This window comes from Juglans regia, chromosome 5 (genome assembly GCF_001411555.2).
Source record: "Juglans regia cultivar Chandler chromosome 5, Walnut 2.0, whole genome shotgun sequence".
Taxonomy (NCBI): domain Eukaryota; kingdom Viridiplantae; phylum Streptophyta; class Magnoliopsida; order Fagales; family Juglandaceae; genus Juglans; species Juglans regia.
Genome location: NC_049905.1, coordinates 3,693,000 through 3,704,633, shown reverse-complemented (window position 1 = coordinate 3,704,633; position 11,634 = coordinate 3,693,000). Strand labels below are relative to the sequence as shown.

At 40.9% G+C, this 11,634-nt stretch overlaps 1 long non-coding RNA gene across 4 annotated transcripts; it reads left to right on the top strand.

Annotated features, from left to right (window-relative positions):
* Positions 1-528: 528 nt before the first annotated feature.
* Positions 529-7,388, top strand: LOC108985562. Of its 4 annotated transcripts, none has more exons than XR_001995217.2 (4): positions 529-2,709; positions 2,836-2,950; positions 3,047-4,260; positions 6,740-7,388. It is a non-coding gene; the product is annotated as an uncharacterized LOC108985562 (long non-coding RNA). The 4 variants fall into 4 exon arrangements; XR_001995215.2 differs by having other exon boundaries at positions 529-2,950; positions 3,047-3,106; positions 4,181-4,260; XR_001995216.2 differs by having other exon boundaries at positions 529-2,933.
* Positions 7,389-11,634: the final 4,246 nt, after the last annotated feature.

Genomic DNA, 11,634 nt, shown 5'->3' with positions numbered 1-11,634 from the left:
ATGAATTCTTATAAAAAAAATCACATGAATTCATAGTTTTTTATACAATTATCTTTATAAACTTAATATTTTTCTACGTCTCAAATAAATATATTAAGTCTAAACATGAATAAAAATTACAAAACTATATAAAAATTGTGCATTATAATTTGTATATATAATTGTTGGGTAGAAGAAGAGTTGGCAAAATGTATTTATTGGATAATTAGGTTAAGAAAAAAAATTAATTGGAAAATAATAATAAGTATCAAATTAAATTATTAATTAACATATAGCTAGTATAATTGTAAAATATGAAAGAAAAAATTAAAAATATTATTATTAAAAAAATAATATTATATTATTATTTTGATGAATCTAATGACTAATTCAATATAAAGTTATGGATATGGAAGTTTTAAATTTATGAAAAACATATACTTTTTATTAAATTTTAAAAATGAATTTGATAAAACCAATACTAATATTAGAAATTCAAACCCAGTGATTAGGGTCATTCTCTACAATTCGCGGCCTTCATCACAAAGAACAAGCCAACTTAGGTACTACAAAGACCTTGAAGACAGCTCAACCATTGCTCGACTCTCTCGTTTTAGGGGACCCAAGATAGATCCAGGGAAGGGAACACGACTCGTATGGCATCCCCCTTGGCCAAAAGGCAACACTCAGTCTCTGTTTGTGTGTCGGCTTGGGAGAATTTGGGTCTGTTTGGCCATGAGTGAGCTCTTGCCAGATAAACCCTCAGCTAAATCATCATCGTTTTCTCATGACCATCACCCACCCCCCTTCCATTTCCATTATTCTCTTCAACTTGCGGCGTATTTTCTAGATGACCCCAAAAAATCCCAAACCCTAGCCGCAATGCAACAGTATCGAGTGGAGTCAGTGGTTGCTGTATAACAGCAAACCCACAGGGAAACGACGCCGTTACATGAGGAATTTCCAGATTCCTCCGTTCTTACTTTCAATTTCTGCAAGGGTGAGAAACAGAGCCAGTTTGCAGGAATATTATGCGAGGATGAGGTTACCATCATGGACTATCCACGACAGTATGAGGGCTATCCCTTCCTTCCACTGTCTTTGATTCAACATCTTCTTTGTGTTTGTGAGAGTTGGCTTTCACTTGGAAATCAGCGGGAAAAAAATTGTATGGCTCCTTCTGCAACATGCTGCCCAAGTAAGCCAAAAGAAAGTTGGGGTTGATTTCTCTTCATGTCACTGCCGCTAATGTGAAGAAAGACTATATTGACTGTACTGAGCTTCGTTTAAGATGGGGAGCAAATAGCGGGGTCCTCAAATTGCGTAGACAAAGACCCATAGACTTGGCAAAGTCTCAAGATATGCGTTTCATGATGAATCCAACCAATATTAGCCACATGAATCGTACTTTCTCAATTCAACGTGAGTATAGTAGTTTTCAAGGTGATGAACTGATTTTAGAGACATGTGATGCAAATTTACAAATTTACATGTAAGGGCTGGGTCTAGGTTGTGCACATTGTGAGATGGTGGTGACTGCTAGATGGGCTGTGAACCTTGACATTCCTTGTCTAATTCAGAACTTGGGTGTAGCTCATAAGGTGTTTGAAGAAATATTTACGAGAGGGAATCAAGTCAAGTCTGTCAAGATGCCCGAAGCCTAATATTTTTCTGAGACTAGTGACTCTGGTCAATCTTTGAGTGGTACCCAAAGGAGGATTAATGTTTATCTTACAATGCTATTACCAGATGCCACTTACACAAAGGTTAATCTTGAACTTGAAGGAATTTCCATCACCTCCACTAGAGCAACATCAACAGCAGGCGACCTCATCTACGAGCTAAAATTGAAATTTTTTGATAATGTTGATGCAAAGAAAACCAAACTAAATATAGGAGCAATAGAGGCAGCAAGAGGCGTTGCTTATATCCCTTCAGAGAGTGAGATGAAGCTTGTTCATGGCATCAACCAAAACTCAAACATCTTTCAACATGAATCGGTAAGGTGTTCGATTGTGGTAATACCCTACCTTAATTATAATGTGTTTTTGAATGTGTATGGGAAAATGGGTTTACCTTGGAAAAAAATTGGAGGTGGTTATCGGCATGAAGAGTAAAGAGTATGGTTTTGCTCAATTTGGGTCTTGGAAGAAACTGGAGGGCGCAAAAGAAAAAAAATGCTTATTGTTGGATCTGGTGCACTAGGCTGTGAGTTATGTGGCATAACTTTAGAGTTAGAGCTGTCCATAGGTGGAATGTACCAGAGAGAGCCTTATTCAAGTGGGGGTACTAATGCTACAATGCTCTTAACCTTGAGGACAAGGTTTTCTAGGGGGGGGGGGTGAATGTTATGAACCTCAATTGGACTCAGTTCAAGAGAGAAGTTAGAAGCTGAAGCCATGAAGATAAAAGGTATCAGAGCAGTGTTGAGTTCGAAATGGGCTGCCGAGGAGGAAACGGTGCCGTTCAATACAAGCAGTGTAGCCATGAAGTGCTGCGTTTCATGTTAGTGAGGTGTTGCGTTTCATGTTGTAGTAGGTGGCCTTGCCACATGTCAAGTAGAATGGCTGTGCCAGAAGTTAGGGGATTCTGTTAGAAGAGTTAGTTATTTTCCCTGTAATTTCTTATTAGTAGAAGGGAAGGGAAAGGGAGGGGGCATTGGGGAATCATCTGATCAATTTCCTGTAAGTTTCCTTTTGGAGGAAGGAATGGCCTCGAACACACTCCGGCGTATGAGTATTTTCTATTATTTTCTTGTGTAGTCCATTTCATCTTTATTACATCAGATCCTTTGTACTTCATTACAGTCCCTATACAAGCAGGTACTTAACAGTTGATTCGTATTCTTCGCTGAAGGGATTTTCATTGATTCGGCTAAGAGATTCACAATTGGACCTGATTCCAAACGTGGCATTGCTCTCTTCTCGACGGTTGCTTGATTGAGAAGACAAAAGGTCCTAACCTCCCTCATGTATAGTCTTTTGAACACCAAATCTTCCGTAATTTTGTTTATTTTTATCTTTGATTTTTGAATTCATTCTTATATCTTTATTTATTATATATTTAGTCTTTTAGCTTTGTGTCCTAGAAAGACGGCAACTGTAATGGCTGTGAAGGAGACCTTAAGGTCAGCCTCTTGGCACTTTTTCCAGTACATTATTCTTGGTGGATAAGATTTATTGGTGCTAAGGGTGATCATCGAAGGCATGTCCTGTATTCTCTAGTTGCTAGTAGTCTTTTAACTTTGAGTCGTTTGAATTTAATCATTTTTTTTTAACTTATCAATCTATCAATGTTAATGCTTGTCATGGAGCATGTTGAATTGGATGGGGTGGGGACTGTTGTTACTCTAGTTCAGAACCGTGCCATGGAGCGCTTTGGAATCATGGTGTTACTCTACTTATGCTGCTTGTCTAAATTCTTGATGAATTTCATCGCTCTCCCTTTTGCCTGTCGTTCGTATAACACCTTATAAGCTATCTTTGACTATGATGAACTTCTTACTTTGTGTTGCAAACACTCTTCTTGAGATAGGTTCTGCATCAGATATGTGCAGATAAATTTGAATGAATATAATCATTGGTTGATAGGTTTGGGTCTGCTTGTGCAAAGTCCACATACATTGATTAATATACATCATATCAAACCAACTCCTCAAATAAACACCTAGTTTTAGTAATTTTGCATGACCTCATCTGATAGGATAAATCTGTATGCTTGAGTATTTATATAGGGTTTCCTCATAAGACACGCCACCCTGGAATTGTCCTTTTAAGTTGGAAAGGATGGCGGCTTATGGTCTTTTAACTCTAAATATTCTGCATGCTCAAGTGTGTCAATTGCAAGTGTATTTGCTGTTAGCCTACTTTGGTTGAAACCATATGAAACTCTAATTTCTATAAGATGATTGCCTACTTTTTTTTAAGAGCCTCGTTAATAATCTCAGTGAACTTTGTTTAGGTTAGGTAGTCTTGCAAAAATGTAAGTGTTAAAACTAATTCCATTTTCTATAAATAAATTCATATGTGAATCATGTTAGACATGACTTGTCGGGTAACTGGTGATTACAAGTGTTCTAATCCTTTAATCATTGTTATTAAACCATTTTTCCAGTGTCTTTCAACAGTGAATACTTCTTGCTGATCTTTTGCACATCATAATATGCTATTCTTATTTCAATCTTCTTTGTAAATGAGATAAGAAAGGAAGCCTAGTTGGAGCCTGCTCTGTCTACAGAAGATACTTTGGTACATACCATGCTGGTACTAGAGTGAGATTCATGTAAGCTCCCTCTAACATTTGGATCTTTTTTTGTATGAGATTATTTGCAGCTCTTAACTCTCCTTCATGGAGCTTCATATCTATGCTGATGTATGAAGGGCAGAAAAATTGTGTTGGGTAGATATCTATGCTCATGAATGTATTTGCAAGAGAAGCTCACATTGATAATAATGACTTAATTACTGCCAAATTACCAGGTGCTAAAGTATTCATGGATTAATATTTTTATCATTGTTTTGTTCGTTTGCCTTTATGAATATATGTTTCTATCCCTACGGACTCCGGAGACAGGATCTCTGCTTTTGACGTGGAAGATGACAATATTAATCTTTAATCTTATCTCATAGGAACTTTGAAATTGGTTATTTAATTAATAACCGAGATTATATATATATATATATATCATATTGTAGTAATTATCTGAAGTTGGCCACTACAAATATAATTTTTTCCACTGTAGATCAGAAACAAGCTTTATGTTTTAGGAAATTTACAGAGTCCTATGAATCATTCTTCAAAAGCAAGTACAACGCATTTTTGTGATTTTTTTTTAAATTATAGCATGACTTATTATCTCGAAAAATGCGTCTGGCCCACATGAAATCTAGATCGCATGTAAAACCATGTAATTCTTCCTTTTCCGAACGTTAATAGCATCTACATCATATTCTTGTCCAAAAGGTGTTGTGTTTCCGTTAACGTTAATGATGTCTGTAAAGGGATTTTTCCTCCTATCGACCCGTGTAGTAAGCTTACGAGGGACCACTGGGAAAGAAAGTCAGAGAGTCCAGCCAAACCCTACGACCCTCCTCTAAAAGGAGTTAGTGAGCCTCTACAGAGTGTTCGGCCCACGAGCAAAACCCACCCACAAAGTAACCTATGCATGAAGAAAGCTGACAGTAGGGGTAGATGGGACTCGCCATGCTGACACCACTCCAATGACACCCTACCCTCAAGAACCTCTTTAGGCAGGTGGGCGAAAAATATGGAGAACCATTGATCTCCTAACAGCAGGAATGTAGTGGCTTAACAGGGAACATTAGCAAAATAAAGTTAGTCAGGGAGTCACGCTGCATTAATGGCACCACTCCCCAGACTCTACGCCGCATTAGTGAAGCCACCCTAGAAGCCATGCTGCAATAAAGGATTTTGACTAAGCGAACAGTTGAAGTGACATGGACTCCCCGAAGTTAGGTATGAGCTGTCCCCACCTGAAAACCTAGTATAAAAGCTGACCCCCAAGTACGAAGAACTCTCTCTGATTCATCTAAGCTCACGTACAAACTACTAAGGAGATATATAGACTTTAGCATTGGAGACTCCCTGGCCTCCACCAAAGCCCCCGACTCCCTATGTTTTCTTAAGTGTGTGGGTGAAATACTCAAAACCCGAGTTGCTGGAATCCAGCCCAAAGGCCGAAACATGACGTTAATAGTGGCGCTGTCTGTGGGATCTCTATAGACTTCACGTATCCTTCGCATGCCTGCAACAACTCAGGAATAAGAAGAAGCAACGTCAACAAACATGGAAACAAGGCTCACCACGATGGAACAACTAGTAGAAAAACTAACTACCGAAGTAGAGGCCCTCCGAAAAGAGAACGAGATGCATAGAGTAGCCACCAACAGAATAAAGAATGATGCAGGACCAAGTGAAAACGAGCATGTAGGATCCATAAACGCCAGAGGGGGAGGTGACGCGGAGGAAGAAAGAAAAAAACATGCAGGACGAGTTGCATAACCTCAAAGGAAAATACGAAGAAATGGCGAGGAAGATGGGTACATCGTTATTAGTAGACCAATTGCTCACCAGTACGGGCCTACCCTACAACAAGGAGTTGATGGTTGTGCCCCTACAACCAAAGTTCTGAGTTCCCCTCATGGACATGTACGATGGGGCTAGAGACCCCCTCGAACACCTAAAAACTTTCACAACTCACATGACCTTGCAAGGCTTCTTAGGAGATGCGGCTTCTAGAGCTTTCCCGCTAACCTTGAAAGGGCCGACGAGAGCATGGTTTGGGTCTTTAGCACCCGAGTCCATAGACAGCTTTGGGGAGCTGGCCCGCTGATGAGTACATGAAAGGGCTTGACGGTCCATAGACAGAGGTGGAGTTAATGCTTTTGTTGAGGGTGTGCTTGAAGTTGTATGTATTTGGGTTGTGGTAAGATGACTATGGCTTAGCGCGCGCACACGAATTTTGAGAGTTGTTTCGATAGACAAACTTTGGTAGCACCACAAATCTCTTATGAATATGTTGCTTGATATGTCTAAATATTGTTGCCTTGTTTATGTGGAAGTTTTACATTTCGGGTTGGGGGGGTGTGATGCAAGCATGTAAGTGTACTCTGAACATTGCTGTTACAAGTTTAATTGCTAGATTATGTGTTATTTGGGCATTTTGATTATGTTTTTCCAATTTAAACTTTAATTCCATAGTGCCCAAGTATTGATTAAGTTTCTAATGATTTTATTCCAGGAATGAATTTAAAAATGATTAAGCTGAAGTCTGGCTAATACGGAAGAAAAGAACAATCAATGGAGAATTTCATACGTCCAAAGTCAAAGAGATTCGCATCATAAATAAGGAAGGAAAGAGCAATTAATGAAAAATATTCAGAATCTGTAGCTTCTCTGAGTAGCCAACAGTATTATGGTCATATCTTTCCTGTCCAATTTTCGATTGAGGCGAATCAAGATGTGTTGGAAAACACATTTAATGGGCTATATTTGTTCCAAAAATAGCAATTTTCTAATTCAGCCTTTTACTATGCAACAAACGGCTTTTAATATGCAATTGGAAATCGGGAACACTACCTCCGTGAGATTGGCACGTGATTTTCTTTCCAAAAAGATGATGGCTTCAAGGAAGAAGGAAAAATGTCTACAATGTGGAAAGAGGGGTTTCTTTTGGGCAGAAAGACATCTTCCAGAAAAAGAATTCTTCTTCTTTCGAATGGAGAGCTAATTACTTGGTGAAGGTAGGGATGAACTTGCTTGAATGATGATGATTTCAATTCTATGGATTCATGTAATAAACTTTCTTGCTGATACAATTCTTGTTTATCATATCTTATTAGTCTTTCTTGTATTTGGATAATTTTATAACCAATGCTTTTCATAGGTTTCGTCATGCTTTCTCTTTGTGGTTATTGAGATGTTTATGTTCAGATTTGGTTGTAAATCTTATTGGTGTGATTCTCTACTGTAGTATTGCTTTTGAGAATATTGGATTCTTTGAATCTAAGTCTAATAGGATAGCAACCCGTGCTTTCAAAAGAATAGTGGCTTTCAAGAATTACATTTGAACAAATTGGTTATAAAGATATATTTTCTGGTTAGAGAGTCTGGTGCTATGATCTCTTATTGAGTATCCAATGAATCTACTATGAATAGAATTATCAAGTTCATGTAAGGGATTCCCGATGCTTCGCTGCTATTAATTCCTGTCAAATATTTTCAGTATTACGTTTTGGCTCTTCAATTGATTTCTTTTCAGAAAGGACTCATCTTACATTGCTACTTTGATTTTTGCTCTCTTAAATTTTTTAGTCGCTTTTAGTGTTTCTACCATCTCCCTGTGGAATCGACACCCCAATCTATATTGCAACAATCGGGTTATTCTTTGGGTGTAATCACCCGCCTATTCGTCACACAGTTTATGGCAAGCAGGAGAATAATACACCCCAAGGCATACCTCCTCACCATCAAGCAGGGGGAAGACGAAAGTCTGAATACATACCTATCCAGGTTCAACAAAGAACGCATGACTACAAATGACCAAGACGGGAAGATAACTTTGGCAATGCTTTTAGGATGAGTGTGGCCCCGATCAGGGATTATGGCAGGATTGGCAAGGAGAACTCCTGCCACGCTGCAAGAGTTCATAGATCAAGCCAACAACTTTATTAACGCGGAGGACACACTTCGGGCCTTGACCGAGCCGAAGAGGAAAGAACTGGAACACACAGAAAAGAAGAGGAAGGCACCAACCAAAGGCAAGGCTCGCGAGAAGCTAGAGGAAGGACCATGCGACAACAGGAGAGAAGAAGTCCCTACATAAGACCTAGGTTTTGATTTGACCGGTCGATGCTCACCATCCAAAGAGATGACCGTCAACCTGCCCAAGAAGACAACTACAAGAGCACTAGCTCATTTATCACACCTACCATTAGTCCAACACTCATAACACTAAAGATTGCCTTTCCTTGAAAGAGGAAAGTGAGCAGGCTGGGTGGCCAAGACCGCGATACCCTCCTGCCCAGAGGCTAGAGCAAGACTGGAGGAGGAGATCACGGGAAAAAAGTGCAAAGAGAGTCGGAAGGCCAAGGAGGGAAGGGAGACGATGTAAAGGGTAGTTGTATAAGGACCCCAGATGATTGCCACCACCCACCACATCAGGAAGGGCTACCACTGGGGGAAATCAGAACCATCGTAGCAGGATTCCCTGGCGGGGGCTCAACCTCATCTAGTTGGAAGGTGCATGCGAGGTGAACGGGATACCGAGAAGTGCATTAGGCAGAGTGCCGCCCCACCAAGTACAGGGAAAGCGAACCAGCCCCCGTCGTCTCCTTTGGAGAAGGCAACGATGAGGGGATCCTCTATCCACACGATGACGCCCTAGTAGTGACAATGCTAGTTGCCAACTTCACCACAAGGAAGATCCCTATCGACAACGGCAACTCCGCAGACATCCTATTCTGGGAAGCCTTTACTCGGATAGGGATATATGCTGCCCAACCCTAACCAACCGCCATGCCACCGAAGGGTTTCTCTAGGGGCATGGTCAGCCGGTCAGAACCATCACACTGTCTGTATTGGCAAGCAGCGCCCCTTGTACAGCTTCTGTCATGGTCGACTTCTTGGTGGTAAAGGATCCTTCATCATACAACGCCATAATCGGCAGACCCACCCTCAACAATCTAAGGGCGGTGACGCCGACCTACCACTTGAATATGAAGTTCCTGAACTCTTAAGAAGTGGGAGAAATTTAAGGAGAACAAGTCCTGGCACGGAAGTGTTACGTGCAGGAATTGAAGCCAAGGGATGGCAGGTGCATGTGGTCAACACCCTCGGAACTCCAAGCACCTGCGGAAGTTTTATCACTAAAAAACCTTATGACTTGTAATTTACATTTTCATGTGAATAGTGTAAATTCTATTAATGGAAGTGTGGCCTTTCAAGAATAAAACACGTCTCACCTAGCCATATCTCCATCAACGAAATCTCTATAGACAACTACTTACCTCCTCGCGAGGCACCAAAGGAATGAGCTAATCTTAAGGCTGCTTTATCCCTCTCACGGTGCAGAGCAGGCTAGCCCTCTGCTACCCGAAATTTACCTTCCTCGTAAGAGTCAACAGGCAAGAGTGGGTCCAATCCCAAATTGCCCGGTAACTTACCTCCTCGCAAAGCTCTAAAGGACGAGATGTGCCTTAAGGCCATCTTCTCCCACCTGCGGCGAAGAGTAAGTCCAGCCCCTAGGCTGCCTGGCAACTTACCTTGACCTCCACCATGACGAAACGTGGGATCAGCACCAACTTGACCCAGCACTTACCTTCCCTATGATGTCAACGGGTGGGAGCATGTCCAGTCCCAAACGGCATGACTACTTACCTCCCCATGAGGGTTAAAAGGTGGGTAGGCAGCCCAACCTCCCTCTTAGGTAGAGCGGGTTCGGCCTATCAGCTGCCTAACAACTTACCTCACCCCCATCACGGTGAAGAGCAGACTAGCTGCTCAGTTGTCCGACACTTACCTCCCCACGACATACCAAAGAGATGAGCTACGCCCAAATGTTGCTTTATCCCTCTCACGATGGACAGTGGGCATGCCCTCGGTTGCTCGACACTTACCTTCCTTGTGATCGTCAACAGGTAGAAGCGGGAGTCCCAAACTGCCTGATAACTTACCTCCCCATAGGAGTCTAAAGGGTGATGTGCCTTAAAGCCATCTTCTCCCTTGCGCGATGGAGAAAGGGTCCAACCCCTCGGCTACCTGGCAACTTACCCTACTTCTGCCACGACAAAGAATGAGATCAGCACCTGCCTAACCCTACACTTACCTTCCATGTGATGTCAACGGGTGGGAGCCAGTCTAGTCCTAAACTGACGAGCAACTTACCTCCCCATGATGATTAATAGGTGGGCAGGCGGCCCAACCTCCCTCACATGAGAGAGTGAGTCCAACCTTTTGGCAGCCTGACAACTTACCCCACCCCCATCACTGCGAAGAGCGGATAGGCTTCTCAGCCATCTGGAAAATTACATTTTCGGGTGGACCAAAGGGGTGAGCTTAGCCTAAGGCATCTAGGGGTGTAACTGGTTTGGTTTGGTCTAGTTTTGGAGATATTTTATAACTGAATTGGTATACACCGATTTTGAGATTTGAAGAATTGATACCGCACCGGTTACACTCATAAAACGGTACTTTTGGTTTTGCCAATTCTAGTCTGGTTCGGTTTGGTTTTTCCAATATATTATATATATAAATATAGTATATATAATATGATATATATATATTATAGTATAAAATAATATACTATAGTATATTATAATATATAGTGATATTGTATTAGTATAACTACTAATGCTATAGACTATTTAGGATTTCAAAACTTAATGTTATTTTAATTAGTAATTTAGCATATAATACAAGATTATTATATATATAATTATATATATTAAATATAAAAATTATATATAACAGAAAAAATCATATAAAAAATATTTTATATAATATAAAAAATTAAAATATACATATATTTATAAGAATCGTCCGGTTCAGTTTGGTCTAGTGATAGAAAAAGAAAAATCAGAATCGTACTGATTTTGACCAGTTTTGAAAAAAATAGAACCGATACTGGACCAAACTGATTCAGACTGAACCGAATTCATCGGTTCGGTTCGGTTCTTTCTGGTTGGCCAATTTTTTTGTTCACCCCTAAAGGCATCCCTCCCCCTCCCCCGGTAGAGTGCGGCTTTAGTTCTTTGACTGCTCGACATTACGCCATCTTCAATAATGGAACGCCAAACAAGAAGCGCCTCATAATCCTCGCCGAACTCCTCCTCCTCCAAATGAGAAGCCAGGTTTGCAAATTTCAAACTCGTAGTTGCGGATGAGTTATATTAACTTGTTTGGTTTTTCCAGTGGTATTAAACATCTCATACCTGCCTTACGACAAAGAGTGAGACAACACCTCAACTACGCAGCGACTCACAGATCCAGGGAGACCAAAGTGGAAGGCTTAGCCTAAGGCATCTTGGCCTTCCTCCCCACGGAATAAAGGCCCGTTCTCTCCACTACACATCGTAGGCTCCTATGGACTCCCGCCCCCCAAACCGACGACAACAAATCGAGACAACCCAAGGTTAT